We start from the raw sequence: 15,277 nt of genomic DNA, 5'->3' as shown, positions 1-15,277 counted from the left end.
GTCATCCCAGATAACAGATGGGGACTTCACATATAATTTAAATGCTCTAGAGAAAGAGATTTTACAACCTTATAATACAGCTTTAGTACTTTTGCTATTATCTCTTTATTTATTGCTTATCCATTCTACATCTTCTGTATCTTAGCCTCTTTTGTTTTGAATTCTCTACACATGTACTACAGACTGGAGAATAGACCTTCAAGTAGTGTTAGACCCCAATTCCAATTCTTTAAACATAGACTAAGAAGTTTTAATGGCATCTCACCTAGATTAACTCCCTGAAAAAGCTTGTATCTCTTCCAACATTTCCTACATGTGTTTGTTCCTGCTTTTCTCAAACATTTTCAGTGATGGAGATTGTAATGTAAAGAGCAAAGATGCCCCTGTGTGAGTCTTCACTGCTTGAGTTAACATCTGCTTCCTTCTGAAATTTACCCATTGACCAGAATAAGAAGAGACTTCAAAAAATTCATGGAAAATGCATGGTAGGGAGAAAAATACACATGGATTTCAAAATGGTTTTACATCAACAGGAATTGTTTTTTAATTCTATTTCCATTAATCTTTTGAAGCAGCAACTTTTCAAATAGTTAAAGGCAGGTGCTGAGCTTTTCTCAGGGTACTCTCTTCCAGGATAAACCTCTGATGTTCCGCATCAGAGGAAATTAGGGATATTTAACCCTGATATAAGGAGGGTCCATATCCAAGAACATATAGACCTGGGTAATTTCCCCACTCCTCCCATTCTCCATGGAAGCCCAGTGTTCTGTCTCTGAGATGAAATCCAAAGATTTTGCTATAATAAAGAATGGGTGTATTTTCAAAACTGAGCTTCAAAAATAAACATATTATCTACATTCTCCTAATTCCTGATGATATATTTACGAACCACAATTTAGAAAGCCTTTAAAACTCTATTTTCAATATCAACTTCTTTGGAATATAACAACATTCTAAATCTACCATGCCAATTACAATAAAAGATTTTACTGAAAATTTCATTCCACTAAGTTTTGTGACTTGCTAGTTCTACTTTAGGAGAGTATGATGAGTCAGTTAGCACTACAGAGTATCTCTCTGCCTTCATCTGTGTATTCTCAATCTTTCTTTTCTGTTCCCATATGATGTTTCTTTGCAACTTTTCTCCATCCCCTTTTACCCTATATTTTTCTGGTTATTAACTTGAACTCTGTCTTGGTATGGTTCCTTCTTTGGGAATAGTGATATAATGATACACAGTATGTAAAGAGTAGATATTTTAGTTTGTGAGTCCTTTGGGCTCTCTGTAGAATATGCATGGAAATTATGACTAAAGAGCATCATTTGTGAAAAGAAAAAATAGAAAGTTGGACAGGGTAGAGGAAGTAGCTATCTGAACTGCAGATTTGATAGTCTCTGATAATTCAAGGCGGGTGAGGAGGCTACAGGAATTAAAGGAGTTCTGCACTGGGCAAAACAGCTAGAGCCTTGTTCTGTCATGGACCGAGGGCACCTCCAGTAGAGGGGCATCCTTACCCACAGTTGAAGTGAAGCTAGAGGAGTTAAGAGCTGGATGCTTTCAGTTAATCACAATTCTCATGGCTGGGCAATGAACCCTTTTCTGAAGGGCAACTTGAGCACGTTACATCTGCTACAGTATATCCTTTGTGACAAGCAGATACACTTCTCCAAATATCTGCAGGCAGCTCCAGAATTCTGATGGGCCTGTCTTCAGAAGAGACAACTCCAAAAAGATGAATCAGAGAAATGAACGACAATCTCTATGACTGCAATTGGTCCCAAGACTTCCCTCTTCCACTATCCCTTCTAAATTTTCCTTGCCTTCAGATACCACTGCTGGTGGTCACAGAATCTTATCCGGAAATAAGACTGAAACCCTCATTACTGAAAGGTCTCAGCCTTCATTACCACAATTTTCTTTCATAAGTGCTGCTAAGGGACCAGCGCCGTGGAGTAGCAGGTAAAGCCACTGCCTGTAGTGACAGCATCCCGTACGGGAGCTGGTTTGAGTCTCAGCTGCTCCACTTCCTATCCAGCTCTCTGCCATGACCTGGGAAAACAGTGGAAGATGGCCTAAGTCCTTGGGCCCCTGCACTCGAATGGGAGACCCGGAAGAAGCTCCTGGCTCCTGGCTTTGAATCAGCCCAGCTCTGGCCGTTTCGGCCATTTGGGCAGTGAAACAGCAGATGGAATGTCTGTCTCTCTCTCTCTCTCTCTCTCTCTCTCCCCTGTCTCTCTGTAACTCTGCCTTTCAAATAAATAAATCTTTTAAAAACATGCTGCCAGGCCGGCGCCGCGGCTCAATAGGCTAATCCTCCACCTAGCGGCACCGGCACACCGGGTTCTAGTCCCGCTCGGGGCGCCAGATTCTGTCCCGGTTGCTCCTCTTCCAGGCCAGCTCTCTGCTGTGGCCCAGGAAGGCAGTGGAGGATGGCCCAAGTGCTTGGGCCCTGCACCCCATGGGAGACCAGGAGAAGCACCTGGCTCCTGCCTTCGGATCAGCGCGGTGCGCCGGCCGCAGCGCGCCAGCAGTGGCGGCCATTGGAGGGTGAACCAACGGCAAAAGGAAGACCTTTCTCTCTGTCTCTCTCCCTCACTATCCACTCTGCCTGTCAAAATAAATAAATAAATAAAACAAACATGCTGCCAAGCTTAACTACTTATAGCCACCATTAGACAAGGAGACACCAATAAGCACGTAAGCAGGTGCAGAGTTCTACATACATTATTCCTAATCCCCATCATATAATAGTATCTCTGACTCTTTTTCATAACTAGACCAATCACCCTTGCTAATATAATGGCTCCTCTTTGTGGTTGCTGGTTCTTGGACATAAGGAGTCTGAAATGTTCAGTTAGCAATTATAGTTTATAATTTAAAGAGACCCTTGCTGCAACCCTTGACAAGAGTGAGCTTCCTTTGAATACAAAGACCTCTAACTTGAAAAGCCCAGAATGCAAGGAGAGCAAACACAGTCCTTCAGTAGGTCATGGGGAATGATAGCAAGTGGAGGAATCTCTGTTTCCACCCTTCTGTTCCTAGACCAATTAATTCATATTGGGCTCACAGCACCAAACAGATCCACTGGTTCAGGGGGTGTACTACCTTCTGGAATTCTGTTCCTTGTCTTCCCCAAGCATTTTGTCTCATGTCTTCTTCAGTTCTGTTCAGTAGATTATTCCTGTGACTTATTAGGCTAACTCCTGCTAGAGTGTAACATAACTCAACCAATGGATCTCATGGTCCTGGACCCATAGCCACACCTTCCTTTCACTGCTAAAGGGATCATTTGGTCAAGTGTAATGTTGCAGAGATTCAATGAGTGGGAACCAAGTGTTCCATAAGCCCCTGGAGAGTAGTGTTGACTGAGACCACATACAAAGGAAACATAATACTCAAAATAAATGTTTTTCCCTAAAAGGAATTGCTGGCATTTCTAGTCAGGGGAGGCTCACGAAGAGTTAACTTTCTACCAAATGTCTGGCTGATCTTCTCAAAGAATGTGTCATTCCAGGTACTCACAGCTAATCTCCATTGTGTTCAGATTTAGTTTCCACAATTTGGAAAGTATTTGCCTTATAAAGGCCTACAGCATCCTTGCCATGTTTTGTTCATCCTATTGAAGCAGCATGATATAATTTATGTAATATGTCCATGTGATACTTCATGTGACATGATGTTTGTGATTCTGTGTTGTCAGCCCAGATCTCTTTGGACACAATTTTGATAGTGAGTGGGAAAGCTAGCATACCCTTAGGAAAAAAGCCATGAATGCATATTGTTCTCTGTTGCATACAAGTAAAAGCTAACATATTCTTTCTCTATCAGATATAACATAATGTATTAATCAAACCTCATGGTAGAAAACCAGGTAGTCTACAGTTATTCTCCAAAATGCATGTGGTTTTTGCAGGAGCCATATTGGTAAATTAGAAAGGGATCATTAAGTCTTTCAAGTGGCAGTGAGGGACAGTGTCAGCCCCTTCTATTTCCTTTCTTGACTACAGACCTGGAATCCAATGCAAAAGGGTTCCTCCAAATATCGAGAATGCCAATTCCAATTATATATCCAGAGGCCAATGAAATAAGGAGAAGTTATATCCACAAAACCACTGGACCCACTCTAAGCTAGACTTTGGCTTAGATTGCATTTATTACGTAGTTCCTGTATTCCCTCATTCTAATAAGGCAGAGCAATGATGGGGCCTCGGCATTCTGGGCGTTCAGTGACAACTTTGGCTTTAGGTCCAATATTCAACATTCATGCATTTTCCCTTTTCCCAATTTAAGTTCATCCAGGTAAATGCCCATAGGCCTCCTGGAGTAGCAGTAGGAAAATCATTACAGAGAATTCTTACTGGTGTATTACACTCCTTTATCCTAGTAAATCCTCCCACAATATACAAGTTTCAAGTCTTAAACTAGCTCAGGTCTGGAAACTGGGCAAAGAAGATTATGCTTTATTATGGCTAGGACTTTTGTCTTCATGGTTATCCATTCTTGCTTTTTTTTACTATCTCAATTAAGTAGTATCCTTATCAGATAATCATGTATTTTGTCACTAAAATGCTGTGTTCTGGGGCTGGCATAATGGCCTAGTGAGCTAAGCTGCCACCTGCAGCAGTGGTATCCCATGAGCCATGGTTCAAGTCCTAGCTGCTCCACTTCCAATCCTGCTCCCTGCTAATGCACCTGGGAAAGTAGCAGAGCATGGCCCAAGTTTTTGGGACCCTGCACCCAAATAGGAGACCCAGAAGAAACTCCTGGCTCCTGGCTTTGGCCAGGTCTAACCTTGGTTGTTGCTGCCATTTGGAGAGTTAACCAGCAGATCAAAGATCTCTCTATCTCTCTCTCTCTCCCTCCCTCCCTCCCTTCCCTCCCTCTGTAACTCTGCCTTTCAAATAAGTAAGAATTAAAATTCTGTGTTCTTAACAGCCATTATAATTGTAACCTCCAATTTCTGGAATTCAAGGTCTATTACTTCAGAGCTACATTATTCCGTTATCAAAAGCAAACCTCTCCATTGCACTGACTTCCAGAGGAAAGCCACTTCAACCTATTCCCATGCATTCCTGTTGGATTTGTAAATGGTGTCTCCTCCCAGCTTCACTGCATTTATCAATCTTCTGACTGATCTTCTGGGAATGTACGATATATCTATCCTAGCAGGCTCATTTTTAAGCTTTCTTATCTCTTCCTCTGTTATTTTTTACAGCCAGTCAGATATTTCCTCTTTGTCCAACAAGGGTCCTTGCTTTCTCCAGGCTTCTAGAAGTCACACTTCCAGGAAGTCTGTCCCATCACCTGGCGTCTTGTTTACAGTGTTAAGTCAGTATGATGAGCATGTTCCAAAGCAATACCATCCTTGATTGAAATTCATTTTGTGGCTCCTTTGATTCAACTCCACCACCACCCAAATCCAGTCCCAAGTAGTTTCCTACAGCAATGCAGGTTCATGCCGGCTAATTCTTAGAAATCCATTGTTACCAAGCCCTTCCCTACTATATCATGTCCAACATATCTGCTTGGTTATGTTTCAGCTTAACTGCAGGAACTGGCCTAAAAGTCAGGAGAGGAGGTGGGGAGCTAATCCTGAGGCCCTTGAAGTGTCTTCCTATGTGAAGATGTGCTAGCTCTTAATCAGGAAGCATGGACCTCCTCTGGGGGCATGGAGAGGTCAGAGGAATTGTGAAGCTGAACATCAAACCAGATGTGTCACAGCACAGCATTTCCCATGCAAGATGCTGACTTTGAAATGATAATCCTGCCTTGACTGAACATCCAACCATCTTTGAAGCCTGGTGACTTTAAAGAGTAAATCCTGAGTTTGGTCATCAGAAATTTGTGCTCCCCCAATGGTATCTCCTTTCTTGGAACATCCTTCAAAGTTTTTACTAATAGAAGTTTTAGCAGTTAGGCCATCACTGTGCCTGCAGAGAGGACCTTTAGGCTGGGAACACTACTGGGATTCAGTCCTCACTACCAACCAATTGGTGAGCAATCTAGGCCCCAAATTCCATCTTACTGGTTGTTTTACTGGACCATTGCCAGGATCTCTGTCTCAACTGAGTTCTCCAGGAAGCAGATCCTAAGACCGAGTTGAGTACAAAAGGTGTACTGACAAGAAACATCTGTGAATGGGGAGTAGAAAATGGAACAGGGAAGGAAATCAGACAACATCTCTTCCAGTTAATGGGGAGTTTCAGTGCAAAAATTGTCTGATGGAGCAGTTCCATGTTGGGCATAAACAGCTGCCCTTTTACTGTCCTTGGTAACTCACTGGATAAGGCAGGCTACTCTGAGAAGAACATGATCTTAACTCAAAGAGTGAGACAGAAATTGAAGAGTCAATGGTCAGAGGCTGTCTACCCACCATACTCCTCATAGGTGCATATCACTATCTGTCACGGTTTTTCTTCCCAAGACCTTGTCAAAAAGCACTCAGAATTTTGCATTTTGGATCCCATAGGACATTGACTTGATGCCTTGGAGTAATGACATTACTAAAATAACCTCTGTTGAGGGTCAACTCTCCAGCTAAAATAAAAATGTAATTCGTGGCCAACCTGGTCCGCTATTACAGGTCAGGGTGACAGGTATTTTTCTTTAGTAAAGTGCGCTGATTGTTTCTCAGGAACTTGATTTCATGAAGGTGTTTGCAAATTGATTTTTCTTATAGTTGTTCTTGGTGCTTCTTTTGCAGCAAGTCTTATCTGAGTTAATCTATTACCTTCTATATTGCTATGACCATAACTCAGATAAAGCATAACACATTTTCATTTTGTCTATCCATTATTTTTGCAGCAAGTCAATATAATCTGAGGTGAAGCATGCCTTGCTCAGCATTTATTGATCTGTCGGTTTGCTCATTGTTTACATCAAAACACTGGTTGTCAGTTCTGCTCCTATTACAATTATCTTCTCATATGGGAAATGACAGCTTCAAAGCCCAAATATGAGTCAATTTCCAAGGTGGGTTACTCTGGAGATGCTGGTACAAAACGTGTACCCCACCACCCCTTTCTAGGCATGGATGATGGATGACTTTCATTTTCTAGCTGAAAAAGAGAAAAGCATACATCTATCCTAACAAGCCACTCCAGTAACAGAAAAATGTATTTTAATGCATATGACAGTACATGAGCACACAGATGTTCAATAACTGTTCATCATTATTAATACTGGTTTGAACAATCATGAACATGTTCTGGTAATTAATAGGAATCAATCTTGGTGAGGGGAAATAGAAAATGGTGAGATAAGACACACGCAATTCCTATAAAGAAATAAAACTTAATTGATCTTTCAAAGATCTCCCTTTGCAGACAACAAACCTTTCACTCAAAGCCAATCTTGACTTTTCAGATGTCAAAGCTTCTTTCTGTTTATTTTGAAAGTATTCTGCAACCACACTAACTCTAAAGCCACTGAAATATTAATATTTTACTAACATTTTTCTGACTTTACTACCTTTTCCAACTTTTCACTTTACTACCACTCTTACTTCTAGATAGCATTTAATCTCTAACTCAGTCAGGCACCCTACTGACCCAAGTGTACATTAACCTCATTCTTTACTCAAGAAAGCTTCGCTTCTGACATTCCCTTTAATAACAATGTCCTTCACTTTTTCCCTTGAATGTGAAAGTTATATTAAACCATTCCTGGGCTCAACTCAAAACCTACTTTCTTCAAAGGACTCTAATATATAAGGACCACCTACATATCTCCCTCAACTCATAACATTTTTTAATTGCTTCACATGTATTGGCACCTAAAAGAGAATTGATTTTTATGCCATTGCCATTCATTGAACCACTTTTATCATGCAGTGATGGAGACAGATATACTGCAGCTTATCAGGGATACAGGGCTTAAATGATCTTCCCTAAGTCCCTGTGACTCTCTGAGTCTTGGTTTAAAAATTCTGAATTCTTCCTTCACTCTACAAGTCTTCAATTTTATGGGTTTATTTTTGAGCTTGCTGTTATGCTATTTACAATTTTTAGTATCCTCTATCAAAGTAGTTAACCTAGTACATTCAGAAGCACAGTAAATATGCATTCAATGGGTGAATAAATGAATCAATTTAAGTTTTTACTGGCTTAGAGAGTATAATTTGGGAAGAGAGATTTAGTTATAACTCCCACTCATTAGGTTATTGAAAACATCAGGTTTAAAAATAACTCACTATTTTTATTTATATATATTTATATATACATTTATATATATTTATATAAGGCAAACAAATTTCATGTATTTCATATATACATACTTAGGACTATATTGATACTTTCTACCCTACTCTTCCTCCTTCCTTTTAATTTTTTCATTCTTTCTTTTAGTTTTTACAATGACATACTTTCAGTTTATTTTATAATCACAAGCTTAACCCTCTACTAAGTAAAGAACTATTTTTTAAATGTTCTGAAGATTTTTTTTCTGAAGAATATTATCACTACTATATAAACATATACAAATCTGGTTTTATTAGATAGGTGATAATTATTTAAATAACCTGATATTTGCATTATTTCCTTTTAACATTTTTGTTCAAATTTTTGGAAGGAAATTGCTATTAACTATGTTCAAAACCATTAAAAAAGCTAAAGAAGTTCAAAATAGTCACATATGTAAACATATAAATACTGAAAATGATAGAATAGCCCAAATCTATCCAAATGTCTAAACAGTACCAAAAAATTGCTCTCCTTTTAAAATAAGTCTATGCAGATAGAAGTGGATTTGGGTGAAGGAGAGGCAGCAGGCTCTGTTCATGCTGTGAAAGTGGAAATGGGCTGTTCCTTTACCTGTCTGTGAAGACACTGAAAGCAGTGGCAGCTGGGCTGCACTCCAGAGCAGAATGAGCCACAGGAGCGGCTGGAGGCAGGCTTTGGAGTAACAGAGGGCGAGGAGCCCCTGGTGCACAGACTTCCCTTGTTTGAATAATTCCCCGCAGTGCTCAAGAGGTGAAACCCTTCAGGTTAAGGGCCTGGTAGAAGGCAGCTGGTCTAGTGGAGGGAAGAGGCAGAGGGAGACCCTTTCCAGCTGGGTGAGAAACTTATCTGATGCAAGCAAGGAGACTCTGTCACGGAAGCACTTGTAGTCTTCACAACCGACTTGACCAAATCGAGACCAAGATCAGTTTATATGAAAGGAGAGGAGATAACCGTCTTTACAACCAGTTCTCAGTCGCACTTTATTCATGTGCCTGGCTACCGGCGTGTGCAAGCAACAGAGGTGAGATCCAAAGGGCTGGCATTGACAGCTGGAATCGACTGAATGCTTGCTATCAAAATATGTTCCATACAGACTTATTTAACTAACTTTATTAACGCATGGACAGTCTAGTCTGTAAGACTGTTTATCTTGAATTCAGCAATGTGTAAGCTGGAAATAAAGAAAGAGGAAAAGAAACAAGAAGCACAAAAGGAAAATAAAGAAGATGCTGAAGAAAGATGAGGAGGAGAGATGGATTCAAACTTACTGTGACTTGGGGGCATTAAAACTAAAGTGAGATAGTGATACAATGGAAGAAATAAGTGTTACCAAGTACATGGTGTTGGGATACCAGTCCCAGTTTGGGTCATCACACGATAGCTTTCATGTTTGCAGTAAGCATAATGAAGTTTCTCAGGGGCCAGCGCTATAGTACAGCAGGTTAAGCCTCCGCCTGCAGTGTCAGCATCCCATACGGGCAGTAGTTTATGTCCCAGCTGCTCCACATTCAACCCAGCTCCCTGCTAACAAGTCTGGGAAAGCAGCGGAAGATGGCCCAAGTGCTTGGGCCCCTGCACCTGCGGGGGACAATGACCCCCTCGAGGCTTCAGGAGGAGAGCACACAGTTCATTTATGCATGCGGGCTTGACAAGACTCAAGTCAAGCCCTGATCCTCTGTCCATCTCTACTTTTATACCCGAAATTTAGCAAGGCAGAAATGAGGCAGTTTAGAGGCAGTGTGGGGCAGTTTCAGGGAGCACACTGTCATCTTAGGCCCTCAGGGATTAACAAATCACAACTGCAAGGTAAGATAGTTTCACATACAGGAATGAGTAAATTATAACTTAAAGACTGTTTAGGTACGTGACAAGGTCTTTATGGCAGGTGGGGAACCAAAGCAGTTTCTAAGTCATTACAGGTTTGCTTAGACCCAGCTGGTTCTCTGATAACACGTGGGAAAGAGTCTATAATACACCCACATGGGAGACCCAGAAGAAGCTCCTGGCTTTGGATTGGTCCAAACAGCCCAAGCACCATTTGGGGAGTGAACCAGCAGATGGAAGATCTCTCTCTGCCTCCCCCTCTCTGTTTGTAACTCCATCTGTCAAATAAATAAATAAATCCTTAAAAAAAAAAAAACTTTCTCTGGGCCAACCCTGTGGCACAGCAGGTAAAGCCACCACCTGCAGTGCCGACATCCCATGTGGGTGCCAGTTCCAGGCCCGGCTGCTCCACTTCTGATCCTGCTCTCTGACACGGTCTGGGAAAGCAGAGGAAGATGGCCCAAGTCCTTGGGCCCCTGCACCCATGTGGGAGACCTGGAGGAAGCTCCTGGCTCCTGGCTTTGGATGGGCACAATTCCAGCCATTGTGGCCATCTGGGAAGTGAACCAGCAGATGGAAGACCTCTCTCTCTCTCTCTCTCTGCATCTACCTCCCTGTAACTCTGCCTTTCAAATAAATAAATAAATCTTTTAAAAAGTAATGCTCAAAACAATAGTATAGTTTTTATTTTTTTGACAGGCAGAGTTAGACAGTGAGAGAGAGAGAGAGAGAAAGGTCTTTCTTCTGTTGGTTCACTCCCCAAATGGCCACTACCACCGGCACACTGTGCCAATCCGAAGCCAGGAGCCAGGTGCCTCCTCATGGTCTCCCATGCGGGTGCAGGGGCCAAGCACTTGGGCCATCCTCCAACGCCTTCCCGGGCCACAGCAGAGAGCTGGACTGGAAGAGGAGCAACTCGGACAGAATCCGGCCCCCCAACTGGGACTAGAATCTGGGGTGCCGGTGCCACAGGCAGAGGATTAGCCCAGTGAGCCGCGTAAAAAAAAGTTCCTCAGTCAAATCTAGGACTGCCTATAAATTTAGAAAACAGGTTCCACGTGGGTTTGTAAAATACTGTGTCAGGGTATAAAAGCAACATACATTAATAGGTTTTCAACACTGTGTTCCAGGTTTAGGGTTCCTGAAATGTTTTCCATTTTTGACCTTTTTTTAATAGAGTCTGAAATTTTTTCTTTGAAGCTGGAACATAATAGCGATAAATGTACCACTCTGTAGTTGGGGCAGCATTTTAAATATATATTTTTACATTATTCTAGGCTATAAAGTGCCCCAGACTAATGTATTCGAGACAGCAAATAAAAACCCACAAGAGTTACGAGTATAAGCCTCCTCTGTCACCACATTAATGTGAGGACTTGGAAAGGTCATTTTCCCTCCCTGCCATTACCTCCTCAAATGCAAATGTATGGATCTCACCAGGGTCTCCCAACACAAGAATGGTTAAAAAAAATTAGAAACGCAACAAAATAACAAAAGCTTAGGAAATTACAATCAATCTATGAAAATAGAGTTATGAAGAACCCATGAGGTGTAGCTTAAATATATCCACCCAGCTGTCAGAGCCACAGAGTGCACTTTTATCATGACTTCCAACTGCAAGCACTTCAGAGGCTCTGAACATCAAGCTCTCCCCCAGGAATTACATTTGCCATTCAATAAGCCCTGGGGAAAACGTTTCAGACGGATGCTGGCTGGGTCCCTGTCAACATTAGGCTGGACCAGGGACAAATCCTAACAATTATACTGCACTTGTAAAACATCACCATATTCTTTTAGGAAATAAATCATTTCATGCTCATCCATTTTTATCATGATATGTACAATACTACTTATTCCCTAGAAAATAAATTATAGCCACGATTTCCCCAAAATGCTTGCACTGTCCCTGGAGCAAAGAGAGCTGTTAAGCTGTTAAGGAGATTCTGGAAACGCTTTTGGATGAGAGGATCAGGGGGCTGTGATGCTTAGAGTATAAGAGCAGGGCAGGATGTGCATAAATGAATACAATCAGTAAAGCCTTGCCTAAAGGATCACTTTGTCTGACACACAGAGATGAGAAATTTTCAACACCTGTGGTGTTGACTCAAGTATCTTAAAGGAAGAGAATTTTGTAATTTCCAGTCGAATTGGTCTATAAATCTGAATGTAGTCAATGGAGACCTAATAGAAATTTCTTTAATGAAATTTAGTTTTGGGGGTTGAGAGTTCGTACACATCACTGTATCAAATTTCTACATTCTAAAATCAAGCCTTCACACTGAGTGAAAGACTGGTTTTCACAATGTGACTATCTTTAAAAGACATTTACCTTTGGTCAGAATTGCAAACTCTCCCAACTTTGGATGCACAGCCATCTACTCCTCCTTCCTCCCGTGGAAGCACAGGGCCTACCTGATTCCAATGACCCACCCACCTATTCTCTCCTCCCGTGTTTCTGGGAGACAATACACCTCCAGTCATTCCCTTTCTCTCCTGTGCCTCCTCCGTCTCTCTTACTAAATCATCCAATGTGCTGTAACTCCAGCTTTGAAAAGGTAAGAGAAAGATTTGCTCCCCCACAAGCCTCATCTTCATCTTGTTAATGCCTACTCACCTCTCCATCTGAGTTTCAGATCACTGCATAAGAGAGATCTTCCTTGGAAATTCAAGCTAAAGTTATTTCAACACTTCCATCACCATAATCCTTTGAAAGTCAGAGTTACAGAGACAGAGACAGTCACACACACACACACACACACACACACACACACACAGAGAGAGAGAGAGAGAGAAGTGGAGAGATCACCCATCTGCTTGTTCACTCCCCAAATGGCCTCAACAGCCAGGACTGGGACAGGTCAAAGCCAGGAGCTTCATCTGGGTCTGCCACATGGGTGGCAGGGGTGGCTTTACCTGCCATGCCACAACACTGGCCCCTGTACCACATTCTTAAGTTGGGTACTACACTGCTTTCCCATTTCTGCTACAACAAAGTAACCGCAAACTTGGTGTCTTAAAATAACGGAACTCTATTTTCTCATGAATCTGGAGACTAAATGTGTCAGCCAGACCTGCTGTCCCTGCAGGCTCTAGGGGAGGATATGTCCTCACCTCCTCTGCGCTTCCAGGGGTCACTGACAATCCTCAGCATCTGTGAAACTGAAGATAAACCTCTCTAGTCTCTGTCTCCCATGGCTGACTTCCTCAGGTCTCACATTGTCTTCCCTGTGTTCAATACTGCTCTTCAACGAAGGACACCAGTCATTGAATGAGAGCCACCCTAATCCAGTATGACTTCACTCTTACTTGGTTACATCTGCAAACACCCCATTTCCAATTTACAAGTTCTAGGAGGACTGAATTTGGAGGGACACCATTTAATCCAGTACAGACATGCACACATTAATTTGGTGTGCTTAACACATACAAGACCTATGTATATTTTGTGGTATATTTATCCTTCGATAAATATCTGTTGAATGAGTTGAAAACTATCTGGGTTGGTGGTACAGACTATAGTAGAGGGGCATTTAGAAGAGATAATATAACATTGGAAAGAGGGGATAATTTATCATTACCTACTGTGGGTGTATCTATTTTAGACTAAAGGATCTCCACGTTTTTAAAAAAATCAGTTTTGCTGATGTATAAATACAAACAATAAAATGTACTCACTTGATAATATTTTATTTATATTTCAATAATTTGTAACATTTAATCATAATTAGGACACATAATATGTCTTTCACTCCCAATATTTCCTTGTATCCCTGTTGCAGTTAAGCCCCACCCCAGCCCTACCCTACACTAGGCACAGGCAAGCACCTAACTGCTCTCTGTCACTGATTATTAACTTTGCCTGTTGGAGAACTGGACAGGGGTAGGATAGTGTGTATGCTTTTGCACTGCTTCCCTCCACTCAGCACAGAATTCTGGGGAATGCATCCAGATTGCTGTTTGTATCAATAGTGCTTGCCTTTTTATTGCCCATTAATTTTCATTGCAGAGATCATTATCATTTATAACAATTTGTGAAAATTTTAATCATAATGAGTTTATCCACTCAATTACTGATGGAAACTGAGGATTCCAAATTTTTGGCTATTAAAATAAAAGCTGCTATGGACATTCTTGTAAAAGTCTCTTTGTGGACATATTTTTTAAACTCTTTTTGGGTAAATACCTATGAATGAAATAGCCAAATCACATAGAATTTACTCATGCAACATTCAAAGAAACTGCCACCTGGTTCCCTAAAGTGGTAGTCACATTTTACATGCTCCTTAGCAATGCATGAGGGTTCCAGCTGCTGCACATCGTCACCAACGAGTGTCTTCTTCATTTTACTTATTCAAGTGGGGCTATGATTATGGTTTGAACTTATATTTCTCAGGCTATCAATGATTCTGAACATCTTAATGTGATTATCAGTCATTTATGCACATCCATTTGTGAACTATTTGTTCAAATCTTTTGCACACATTATATGGTTTATTTGACTTACTGAATTGAGAGAAATTGTTAGATATTCTACATAAATATTAATTTTCAGATACACACAATGAAAACATTTTCTCATAATCCTTGTCCTGATTTTTCTTGTTTGTACTTGTGCATTTTCATGAAATCCAATCGAATGATTTTTGTTGTTAATGACCCTTGTTGTTTGTGTCTCACCAAAGGTCATAAAGATCAGGAAGGTCTTATCCAATGTTTTCTTCTAGAAGAATCATTGGTTTTGCAATTTTCTTTTCTTTTTTAAGATTTATTTATCTATTTAAAAGGCAGAGTTACAGAGAGGCAGAGGCAGAGAGAGAGAGGTCTCCCATCCACTGCTTCACTCCCCAAATGGCCCCAACAGTCAGAGTTGGGCCAATCCGAAGCCAGGAGCCAGGAGCTTTTCCCAGGTCTCCCATGTGAGTGCAGGGGCCCAAGGACTTGGGTCAACCTCTGCTGCTTTCCCAGGTCAGAGCAGAGAGCTGGATCAGAAGTGGAGCAGCCGGGACTCAAACCAGAGCCCATATGGGATGCTGGCACACCAGGCGGCAGCTTTACCAGCTATGCCACAGCGCTGGCCCCTTCACTAAAGTCTGTACTTCCTTTCAAATTCATTTTAGTGTAAGGTGTGAACAGAAATGTTGTACTGTTTTCTACACAGACAGGAAGTTCTTCCCATACCATTTACCTTCATGACTCTCATCTCCCTGTCAAGTTTCCGTGGCACTCTAGTTAA

At 41.4% G+C, this 15,277-nt stretch overlaps 1 long non-coding RNA gene across 44 annotated transcripts in view; it reads right to left on the bottom strand.

The window, feature by feature from the left end:
- Window positions 1-15,277, bottom strand: part of LOC103350790 (uncharacterized) — a 772,648-nt gene that overhangs the window by 399,281 nt on the left and 358,090 nt on the right. The window lies entirely within an intron of this gene.

The sequence above is a fragment of the Oryctolagus cuniculus genome, chromosome 8, assembly GCF_964237555.1.
Source record: "Oryctolagus cuniculus chromosome 8, mOryCun1.1, whole genome shotgun sequence".
Lineage (NCBI taxonomy): Eukaryota > Metazoa > Chordata > Mammalia > Lagomorpha > Leporidae > Oryctolagus > Oryctolagus cuniculus.
This window is presented reverse-complemented; position numbering and strand designations above follow the sequence as displayed.